Source organism: Myotis yumanensis, unplaced genomic scaffold (genome assembly GCF_028538775.1).
Source record: "Myotis yumanensis isolate MYYU_CA2020_CCGP unplaced genomic scaffold, mMyoYum1.0.hap1 SCAF_3, whole genome shotgun sequence".
In the NCBI taxonomy this organism is placed as follows: Eukaryota; Metazoa; Chordata; class Mammalia; order Chiroptera; family Vespertilionidae; genus Myotis; species Myotis yumanensis.
This window is the reverse complement of record NW_027223754.1, coordinates 139,987,665-140,000,074: the sequence shown is the minus strand read 5'-3', so window position 1 is coordinate 140,000,074 and position 12,410 is coordinate 139,987,665. Positions and strand designations below refer to the sequence as shown.

The following is a 12,410-nucleotide window of genomic DNA, read 5'->3' as shown; positions in this document are numbered from 1 at the left end:
TGCAGAGTATTGCCCTTAAGCTCATGAAAGTAACCATATCATAAATTTGGGGGTTGAGAAACCTCCTACCTGGGCTGACCTAAAACGTGTTGGCAAGAATTAGCCATCACTGCAATACCCACCAATGGGTATTGACAACAACAACAGCACAGCATCCCAAGATTCCTTTTGGAATTAACACCAGTGGTCTCATTTAGGCATCAGAGGTTTCGTGTGACTATTACAGAGGGCCATGGCAGGGGAAAGGTAGAAATGGTGATGCCAAAGCATAGCTATGGGGTTGGAATTTGTAGATTTTCCAAATACTTGGGGGAAGTGTTGCCTTTCCCATAGCTCCAATAGCCCCTGGGGCAAAATGATGATGCATATCCAGATATTTTTTAAACCTAGTGTGGCATGAAGATACATGTGCTTCATGAATATATTTTTTCATGAATGTCATCCGTATGCCTATAAAATACTAGAGTTCAAATCTGTAAGGGAAAATGCTTTTAGTACAGTTTGGATACTAATCTTATGTGAATTTCACAAAGGAACATTGTTTTTTTTCTGAAATTAATATATTTCTAATTAAATAAATAATCCCTATTTGATTTTTCTCTCATTTCTTATTTTGTCTACCACTAGATTATTTTTTCATATTTCAGGTTAATATATTTATTTAATGTTTTGATCTTTTAATGGGATACTACTTAAAAGTAAAATATAAACTAGACTTTAACATAATATAATAATATTAGAAAGTGTGTATATTATTTTATAGCAATAATTAATTTATATAGAATCATGGATTTGAGTTTGTGATTTAGGTAGGAATATAATAAAAGAAAGAAAACCACCCAGCCAGTGTGTCTCAGTGGTTGAGTGTCAACTTATGAACCAGGAGGTCAAGGCTTGATCCCCAGTGTGGGGTATGCAGCAGGCAGCCGATCAATGCTTATCTCTCATCACTGATGTTCTTTCATTCTCTCCCTCTCTATTCCTCTCAGAAATCAATAAAAATATTTATTTTTAAAACATAAAATAAGTGCTGAAATGAGGCTCATCTGATTGTGTAATTTCTATTATTATTTGTAGTGAAACTTTCTTTCAATGCAAACTTGAAATTTGTGGAAGTGAGATGGTACTCACTTATGGTTAGTAAGCTATACATTGAGTTCCATGATCTGAGACCTCTGGATGAGGGTATAGCAGTGACCAATGCTGAGAGGATGACTAGCACATTCTGACCTTCTCTTCAGTGATCTTGTCTTCTAATCCTTCCCGAGATGCTTATTCTCATGGTCATACCCTAGATCCAGGCATCTTCAGAATCTGCAACTTCTCTATAAACTGACTTCCATGCACCTCATTTTTGCTGATTACAGCCTCCTCTCTTATCAGTGTTCTTTTTGTTTCCTTACTCCACCACTGGTTTTACCAGGATTTCCAATTCATTGATTCCACTACCCCCCTGAATTCTGTGTATTATTTCTGCCACCCTCTGCCTCCCCCCCCCACCTAATCAGCTGAATTCCTGTGGTAACTGAATGTAATTTTACTCTTCCATAGTCCCTTACTATGTGTACCGATTAATAATAGCGGATTTTGTAATCAAAGAAAACACGATAATTTCAAGAGAAACATCAAAAGTGCTTTATTTAAAGTAATGTCCATTGCTAGCTACACATTTCCCCCATCTTTCGGGTAATTTGTGGATACCATCCCAATAGAACTTTTCTTGACAAACCATTCAGAGACCCAATTTTCCACTTCTTCATACGTTTTGAAGTGCTCCTCAGACAGTGCGTGTGCCATCGATTAGAACAAGTGATAATCTGAAGGAGGAAGGTCTGGTGAATACAGCGGGGGAGTTAATAGTTCCCAAGCAAGAGCTTTTAACGTGTCTTTAACTGGTTTTGAAGTGTGTGGTGGTATGTCATCATGAAGCAAAATTACTTTGCCATGTCTTCTGGCACATTCTTGTCGTTTCATAATCAAAGTGTGATTCAAATTGATTATTTGTTGTTGGTAGCAATCAGTATTAATAGTTTCACCTGGTTTTAGAAGCTCATAATACACCACACCTTCCTGATCCCACAAAACGCAGAGCATTGTCTTCTTTCCAAAGCGATTTGGCCTTGCAGTCGATGTTGATGGTTGACCTGGATCAACCCATGATGTTGTGCATTTGGGATTCTCAAAATAAATCCACTTTTCATCTCCAGTCACAATTCGATGCAAAAAAGACTTTCTTTCATGCTGTTGAAGCAACATTTTACTGATGACTTTCCGGATTTCCAATTGTCTTTCATTCAGTTGATATGGCACCCATTTTCCTTCCTTTAAAATCTGTCCCATTGCTTGTAAACGATCGGAAATTGTTTGCTGAGCAACGTTTAATCTTTCTGCAAGTTGTTTTGAGTTTGACACATCTTAATCCAATAATGCTTGTAATTGGTCTTCAAACTTTTTTGGTTGACCTGGACGTTCTTTGTCTTTCATCGAAATCATCACTTTTAAAGCATTTAAACCAGCGTTCACAACTATCTTGAGATGGAGCTGTTCACCTTAAGCTTCCCGAAGTATTCAGCAGCACTTTTCTTCAAAATAAAGTAATGAATTATAACTTTCTGAAAATGCTATTTTTTTGGCACAAAATTTGACATTTTAAGTGTAAAAATATCTATGATGTTAACACCTTCAGCAAATTTGACATATGAAGTTTTGAAGCTTGTTGTCAATACAACAAAATAGCATACATATCAAATCGCATATATATCAACATATGTGTAACTCCATCTATTGAAAAAAAAAATCCGCATTATTAACCGGTACACCTGGTAACTTCTCACTTCATTGTATGCGTTTGGGGAAATCAGACTTGGTTACATTCAATTCTCCACCTAGTCCATACCAGAAGTGAATGGACTTGGAGAAAACATATCACATGTTGATGTGACTAACTTTACCTTCATGACTACTGATCTCAAGTGAATATTTAGTGCTTCCCAACAGTCATTCTGTATTTCTCTGGTTCATTTACTCTTTTTTGTACTTTTTACTTTCTTTTCAAACCTACATACCACGTCTCCCATTATTTCTTTTAACCAATGACGTTGATGTTGACGTCACTGAAAAGAAAATTAAAGCAGACAGAATTCACAACCCCCTGCTACCACATCTACCCAGGTACAGCATGTGTACCCACGTTCTCTGCCTTTCCTTGGATTATTTTCTCTCCTTCCTCATTTTAATATCTCCATCTCCACCAAATCATTCTCTTTAGCCCACAGGATGTTACCATCTCTTCAATCTTAATTAAAACAACAACTTTTCTTCAGCCCTTTTCCAGGTTTCCTTCTCTTTCTTATTTCTGTTATTGCCTCTTCATTCTGGCTGCTAGAGAAACCAAAGACCACATAAGCACTTGAATGTATTGCCATGCTCTACTTTAGACTGGCTCACAGGATATTCTTTCTGATACAATATGAGATACGGGAAGAGAAGTGTTCTAGAAAGTAGAAAAATTAATTCTGGCCTCTGCACTGCCATTATTTAGCTGGTCGAATTGTTCCTTGGTACCTGTTTTTGTGATGTGACTGCTATGATGCTTATTAAACTCACAGGATTATTGTGAGATAAGGTTTTATTTTTCCATCCATATTTTTGGTAATTATCATCTGGGATCTTATACATGCCAGGCATGCAAAGCATTGGGAAAGCAAACGGGACTAAGATGTGAGTTCTCTTATAGAAGTGTAAGAGAAAAATACACTCTAAAATGTCAAATAATCAAATTGCTAGGCATATGGGAACAACTAAGTTCACTATAAAGAGTTATATAGGGCTTAAAAGAAGGTCACACATGTATATTTTGGAATTAAAGTGGACAAAGAAATCAGGGAATAATATTTTAAGATGAAATAAGTTCAGTGAAAATAATTGGGGAAAAAATTCTACTTGCCTTATGATTTTCATTAGTTTCTTATCATAAAACAGCATTTTTCTAACTTTATTGAGATCTTGGTAGCTCATGGGTTTTCTAATCCAAAGTTTCACTGCTATTGTTGTTGAACTCTTATTGCTAATAGTGTGGGGGCCTTATAGGGGGTAATTCTGTCCTGCTCCCCAAATGAAATAGCCTGAATGATATAGAACTCTGAATGAGTTAGCCTTCACAGGATAAGATCCAGCTTTTATAAATTTTTCAAGCCCATACATTTGGAGGGAGTCTGAAAATAATACAAAAATAAAAAATACAAAATGACATATAGTGTTTGGGAAAGGGACTCAAACAGTTAGGAGCCCCATATCTTAAGCACCATGGGCTTCAAAGTGGCATAACTTGAGTCTGGTGTGGTTTTGCCTGATTAGCATCCATTGCCCCATCTGTTTATAGCAGCACCTTGATTTTTTTGGGGGGGGCGGGGAGACCATGGCCTCATCATTCTGTGTTCACGTGGGCCAAATGAAATTGACCCAAGCAGATCCAATCAGAACAACCGATTCCCTTCACCACAGTCACTCTTTCAGGAATGGACATGTGACCCAACTCAGTTCACTCAAAACCAATCAATCTCAGACTCTTCCTGAGACTATTAGAAAAGAGACACTCGCTGTTTTTCACTAGACCTAAAGATAATAAAAATAAACCTTGGAGCTGCTGGTGGTTACCTTCTCATTCAAGTGATGCAAACATAGAGGAGACATAAGAGAGTGAAACGGTGAGTTCAAGGTCATTGTAAAAAATGTCTGACTGAGCTCCTGACCGAGGCATCTAAACTATCCCTCCCACCTTCCCTTCAATTTTCTGTTATGGGAAAATCCTTTTTATATTTAAACGAATGTAAACAGCATTCCTATTGCATACCCTGAGAGACATAACATGGAATGATGTGTGATACTATTAAGGAACAAACTTGAGGCAGATTTGTTAGAAGGATTCACTAAGTTATCCGGGAAGATTTGCTGTTCATATTTTCAACTGAGCAGTAACTCAGGTGAAGCTATGAAAACACAGTGGAAGTTAAAATTGTAGTTAAATTATAGTGACGCGCCCCTGCTGACGTTAGAGGGGATCAAGGACTGCGTTCTTTATGTCTTGAAACTCTATGACAAGATTGACCCAGAAAAGCTCTCAGTAAATTCCCATTTCATGAAAGACCTGGGCTTAGACAGTTTGGACCAAGTGGAGATTATCATGGCCATGGAGGACGAATTCGGGTTTGAAATTCCTGATATAGATGCGGAGAAATTGATGTGTCCGCAAGAAATTGTAGATTACATTGCAGATAAGAAGGATGTATATGAATAAAGTATCAGATCCCTTTTCTTCACCAAGAAGATAGAGGCAAGTGTCTGGCCGAGAGAACCAGTTTTGGCATCATTGCTGACATCAACAGAGCAATTCTGTTTAAACTTGTATTTAAATTGTCTAAGTTTTTGTGCCCTTTGAAAATAAATCTATAAAGCAAAAAAAAAAAAAAAAAAAAAAAAAAAAAAAAAAGATAAACGTCAGAAATGAGGGACACACAATAAAATGGCATACTGGAAAAAACTCAAAACTTTCACAAGTCTTACATCCCTCCAAAGTCCTTATGTATATCATTCTATTTCTTACTATTTGTCATGTTCTTAGGAAAACTAGTGATATTTACCTGATCTGAACATGATGGTTCTGATACCATTGTAATGACCTGGTTATCTATATATATAAAACCCTAATATGCAAATAGACTGAATGGCTGAACAACCAAACAACAAAATAACCAGTCGCTATGATGTGCACTGACCACCAGGGGGCACACACGGAACATGGCGAGCATTGGCTGCAGCGGGATGGTGGAACAGGTGAGAGGGAGCACCAAACCAAGGCAGGGCACCGGGCACTGTCATTGGGGGAAGCCTCTGGTGGTTACTGAAAATTCTTTGCTCCTGTGCACCAAGGTCCCTCCCAGGTTCGCACCTGCTGCTGGCACTGGATCCACTGCTCACCCCAATCGCTTGGGACTATCAGCGGGTGCAAGCAGTGGCTGCTGGCCCCAATCGCCCCTCAGGGCTTCTCCACCTCCTCCTGCTCTTGAGGGGCGATCAGGGCCAGCAGCCACCTCTCGCACCCGCTGCTGCTGACGGCCCTATTCACACCCACTGCCAGTGCCAGAGCTGCCCTCGCACCCCCTGCAGGTGCCTGGCACTGGTCCTGATTGCTTGGCACCATCAGTGGGTGCGAGCGGTGGCTGCCAGCCCTGATCACCCCTGAGGCCTCTCCACCTCCCCTTGCTCCTGAGGGGTATTTGGGGCAGCAGCCCCTGCTCACACCCACTGATGGTGCTGACCCCGCTCGCACCTGCTGCTGGTGTGCCGGCCCCAATTGCTCCGCTGTGAGCAGGTGCAAGCATTGCTGGTGCCATCAGTGTGTGGGAGCAGTGGTGGCGGTAGTGGGGCTGCTGGCAGACAGCAGACTGGGGGTCTAGGCGGGAGGGGGGAGGGGCCTAGCAGGGGTATGGAGAATGGGCCAAGACCTGCCCCTGTGCCCACTGCAGCCTCGCCGTCCACAGTTTCTTTCAAGGTGCACAAATTTGTGCACTGGGCCCCTAGTTAATTAATAACTGGAAAGAAGCAAAAGAAAGCTGCAATTTAGATGCATGCCCATTATGGTCTAGGTGACATGGGAAGGTGCTTGTCTGTCAGCCATACCTGGGAGCAGGGCATTGGCCAAAGTAGGCCTGGCCACTGCAAGCATGGGAAAATTTGATATTTAAGTCTCTCACTGCTTGCGGGGCTCTCACGCTCTGCACTTGCCCACATGGCTCATGGCCACGTGGACCCCACACACAATGAACTAATGGACTAACCAGCCTGATGCTACAGGGGACCCAGCTCCACCATGGAATGGAAACTCCGGACACTGCCTTCAATTGTAGCTCTACTGAAGCGGCAGCTACACATTTTTCAGGACAGGTTTAAGGAAAATGGAATTTTAAAAACTGAGGAATATAATTTCACACAAGTAAAAGCCATTCATTCTCCCATGCAAGTCGTAGAACATTCTTTTTCTCAAGGTATTGCAAGAACCCCACCCCCACTAGTGTTCAGAGACGATCCCTTGGTGCAATCCTCCACTAATGATAACATACAGTGAAATGCATTACGTAATGTGTGGCAAGGAGTGAGTGAGATTCTCACTTCCAGCCTATCCTTTTAAGATTCATGCCATCACCTGGATATTATAAATCTGGCTGAATTGACAGTTCAGATTTTACAGCTTTGGCTTGGGTTTTATTCTCACATTCATTGACAAAAGGAATCTGGCCCCAGGGACCATCCCTTTCATCCAGTGCCAGGAGATCCTGCCAAATGTAAAGTGAGCTTTATTTTTCATTCCACTAGAATCATTCAAGAAAGTTTTTAGATTTTTTTTCTACATAGGTTCACACTTGCCCTTTTTTGCATAAGATCATCTGCCAACATGTATGACATTTGTTTAATGCACTTTTAACCTTTATCTAGAATTTTCATTCAACTGAAAAACATTACTAGATGCCAGACTGGCTCAGTATCACCAAAGCTGGCTTGTTGTTTGTAAAAAAAAAGTCATAAAATAAGTGGATGAATTCAGGAAATCATTTTAAAAGTGAGAATTCCATTTAAATAGAGAGATAAGCTAATGGTTGCATGTATTATTTCTGACCTACCAGACTTCTTATTGAATAATGAGAAATATCTGCTATTTAAGACCTTTCTATATAGTCACTTAAGTTGCCTTTTACTTGAATGCTTAGAAAGATTAAGAAGATTGAGCTGGGGTAATTTAAGTCAGTTTAGATCTTTTAGTTAAATAATCACTTTATAATTATGTTTACTAAAGAGCTGAAAAGATTTCCAATTCAGAACAGAATAGAAACTTTAGGTCTATTAGAAACTTTACTTTGTTTTAGGTCTTGACAAAATTAGAGTGATTTGTTTTTTCATATTGATTGGTCTTATTTGTCTCCTATGCATTTAGGCTTCTTCTTTCACCTACATCCATTTGTGCATGTGAATTCCAAGAAGTATAAATACAACACTCATGTATAAATATACACCCAAAGTAAGCAGAAATAGCTGCCTCTAGAGAAGCAGTATGTGGGTTCTTTGCTATTGTTCAGGGTATATTTATGAACTAATGTATTTTCAGGGTGAAAAACTACTGTGATTACAAATTGACAACAATATCTTTAAGCAAAAAAAATAAAATGCTATTTTGATGTTTTCTCCATTTGGGTTATTTCTTTAAAATAACCAGCCCTTCCTTACTTGCTCCATTAGACTTAGCCAAACCCTTTCTGGGTTGGCCCTGCAGGAAGATTATATTTTCTGCCACATTAAGTCAGAGTGGACCATGTGATTTGATTTGGTCAATGAATGTGAGTGGAAGTGTGACATGGGCCATTCCCAAGCAGAAGCTTTAAAAGCCATTGCTTGGATTGCTTATTTCTTCCCTCTCTCACGAGATCAACATGTCTCTGAGGGTACCTGGATCAAATAGGCAGGCTGCATAGAATGGACATGAATGTGTATCTTTGTTTTTTTTTGTTTTTCTGTAAGACACTGAAATTTGTAAGTTTGTCAATGCAATATAACTTAGTCTAAACCAGAATTTCTCAACCTTGACACTATCCCCATTGGAGTCTGCATAATTCTTTATTGCGGGGGTGGGGGGGGGTTTCCTGTCATGTAGGATGTTTAGTGTTTAGCATCATCATTGGCCTCTGCCATTTAGATGTCAGGGGCATCACACATCGCAGATATGACAACCAAAAATATCTCCTGATATTGCTGAGGGAGCCAGTTAAAAATCACCCCCAGGGGAAAAACACTACTCTTAGCTTAATAGTTCTCAAAATGGGGTCCCAGAGCCAGCAATGTCTGTATGACCTGGGAATATGTAAGACAAGCAAAGTCTCAGGCTCCTTTGAGACCCCCTGAGTGAGGAGGGGTGGGGCTGAGGCCCAGCAAGCTACATTTTAATAAGCCCTCCAAGAGGTGTGAACATTAAAGTTTAAGAACCACTGGCCTAAGATGGATGGCACACAAGCACCCTTGTATAAACAAGGGCATAGTTATTATACACAAAATAATGAACTATATTGATTAGTTTTACTAATATACACAAAAATTTAACTATATTGACATTTAAAGCATAAGGATTCGCTGGTTGTGAATCTGTAAGACTTTAGAGTACATGACAATATACCAGTGTAATACCTTTCAGACAAATTGAAGTTTTAGAACTTCACCAAATTTACCATGGTCTCATAGCCTAGCAATTCATTGAGTCACAATAACTAAAAATAAAGAAAAAGTCCTGATTAGAAATCCAAATAGAAGTGGCATTTTTATCTTTAAAAAATATTTAGAAAATGATGTTTTTAGAACATCATTGATATAATTTGACATTTGTGTCTTCATTTTATTTGAACACATTTTATATAAGTACAATTTATTTTTTAAAGAGCTAACATTGAGAATCAGTCTTTATAACTCGCAGTTTTGTGTGTTTAATTGAAAAATTTTTTATCACAACTAATTGCTGTTCTTTCCATCTGATTCCCTTTTGTGAATCTGTGTAAAATGGATCAAGGGATAGTGTGCCCTGAGCCTGAGCATAAGGAATAGTTAACCTTGCAAAGTAGATTGTCATCATATTTAAAAGTATAGGCAATATACAACAATATGCTAATTTGTGTAATTAAGAGATTGGGTACTTCAAATAGTTGATTTTTCTAAGGTGAAATATCAGAATTAATTTGATCATATTAGTGCAGACAATGATAGGGATTTATAAATCAATTTCAATGACATGTGAATATTTCTATATATTTCTTTACTTTTCCCCTCTTAATAAAGAATGCTTATGGACAGAAAACCTCAAAGGTTTTTCTTTAAATACTTTCCCCTTAGCTCTCAGTAGTATACATGGTCTCTACTATACCTGGTAAGTATTTTAAAAGTTTTCCTAAAATCAGAATTTCAGGATTGTGGTATAGTACAGGAGAGGTGCAAGATATTTATCTTTGTTAATTTTCTGTTTTTATCAAAATATTAAAAATTTGGTTATGCGGCAGTAGATTTATGGACTAGACTAGGAAAAATGATCAAAAGATATATTGTACCTATTATGTTTTTTATCACATCATTATGTTCTACACACTTGGCCATAAACTTTCAGTTTTATGCTTTGAGTAAAAATATTGTGGGGGGGGGGGGGACCTTTTGTGTATGTGTTTTGTTTTGTTTGCTATTTTTTTATAGAAAGAAATCATAAAATTTTTTTGTTCCATTAGGATTTTTCTAAATAGCTCAGAATGAAAAGCCCTTGAATTTGTACAAGATGAAGTGAAGTCTTTTCCTTTAAAGCATTATCTGTCAGCCGGAATGTCATGCTCCGTTTTTTAGGTCCTTTACACTCTTGAATTTGATTTGTGCTTTTACAGCACAAATCCCAACATTCAGAGGCAGCTCTGCCTGCTTCAGCTGCCTGGAGCTAAAGAGAATTAGTCTGTCATTCTCGGTGTCGGGGAGTGAGCGCTGTGTGTGTGAGTACTGTGAGTGCGTGTGTCCACGTCTGAGACCGGGTGGCCAAGAGTGATTTAAATGTGCATGGGTTAATAGTACAGGCTCTCATTCAGCCTTGGCTTTGAAACCTGTGGCATTTGAGGCTGGACAGGCGCTTCGGTGCCGCTGGTTTAATTTAGCACTATGTTTGCTGCCATGGCAGCCAGCAGCATCCACTGCAGCAGCAAGGAAGAGCCATAGATCTGGGAATGCAGGTGGAATACTAAAATGCGAGACGCTCGTGCAGGGCTGGGCTTCAGTGCTTAATTTCTGCTCTTACGGGGCTCTGATGCAGAGGCGTACATGCTGCTCCGTCAGCTCATCGGGAGTCAGGGGCTGCAGACCTAAATCAGTGAAGGGCTGCTGAGAGGTGGAAAAAAAAAAAGCGAGAGACATAGCTGGTGCTTCACCACCTCGCGTTTGGGAGGACAGAAGCAAGAGAGGGAAATGCGGACCCATCGCCCTGCTGAGACCTGCGATTGGAGGAAGATGGGAAAACGTAGTTGGCTTCCTGTGCTACTTTTCAGCTGGAGCAGCATCTTTGGTGAACTCTTTTCTGCTTCAGATGTTCGAGCAAAATATCTGTAAGTACTGCTGATTCAGGAACTGATGTAGCAAGCTAACGTGTGGCCAGCCACTTAATTGTGCTATCGCACTGGAATCTTATGTGAACTCTTGAGCCTGCCTGGGCTTTTATTGAAGTGCACGTGTCAATTAAAAGCAAAAAGGCCAGATGCCATCTCAGTGCAGAGAGACGATGTGAAGTCCCATTGAAAAGAAGAAACCACCAGAAGAACCATGCAGCGGCCGGCTGAACTCTCTGTGTTTCGAGGCAAAGGAGGAAGGAGGAAGGGAGCTTGCCTTCAGAAACAAAAGTCGCTGACCAATCTTTCCCTCACCAGTGAGGGGGAGAGGAGACCCACTGTGCGCATTTCCAACTGGTTTGGAAATGCTGCCAAAGCCAGCCAGAGGGAATCCCACTATGCGGAGAGGCCCTCGCTGTCCAGGTTCCTCTCGCGGTCCGTGCAGTCCCTGTACCACCCCAGCAGCTCCGGGGCCTGGAGCCTCCTGCCTGCCAGCCAGTCAGGCAGCCAGGGCTTGGGGGACTGGTCTTCCAGGAAAGCCCTGGAAGGTGAGAGTGATGAAGATAGCCGGTCTGAGGATGAAAACGGCTCCTCCAAGCCAAGCAGCATCAGCAGGAGCTGGGCGGAGGAGGAGGGAGAGAGCTGCCTGCGGGAAGGCACAGCCCACCTGGACGAGGACGTGATCCTTACCATGCTGGGCGACCTGGAACAGGCGCTTTACACTGACTTCTTGGGTAAGTCAGGTTTGCTCTTAACATGAGGATGGCGTTTGAAGAAGCTGCACATTTGCATGATCCCGGTGTCTTTCGTGTTTCCGACTGATGTTTTTAAACTGTAGTTACTCAAAAAAAATTTTTTTTTAAATTCCTTGTTTCTAGAAATTATTTTCTTTTTAAAGCTGCGTTGTGATGACCAGGGGTTAAGTCTGTTTGGAGAAAGTAAATAGCACCAATCTGCCCTGGGCGTTATTGGCCTTGGCATCCAGTACCTTCTAGACATCTATAAGTAAGCGTTCATATTTTAAGACTCCAAACATGTTTTTTTAAAAATATATTTTATTGATATTTTTACACAGAGGAAGGGAGAGAGAGAGTTAGAAACATCGATGAGAGAGAAACATCGATCAGCTGCCTCCCGCACACCCTCTGCTGGGGATGTACCTGCAACCAAGGTACATGCCCTTGACCTGAATCGAACCTGGGACCCTTCAGTCCGCAGGCTGATGCTCTATCCACTGAGCCAAACCAG

General features: G+C 40.4%; 1 protein-coding gene and 1 pseudogene across 4 annotated transcripts in view; both read left to right on the top strand.

Annotated features, from left to right (window-relative positions):
* The window catches only part of NAV3 (neuron navigator 3), an 832,877-nt gene that overhangs the window by 665,173 nt on the left and 155,294 nt on the right, over nt 1-12,410 (top strand). The window lies entirely within an intron of this gene.
* On the top strand, nt 4,418-5,494 carry LOC139005229 (acyl carrier protein, mitochondrial pseudogene; annotated as a pseudogene).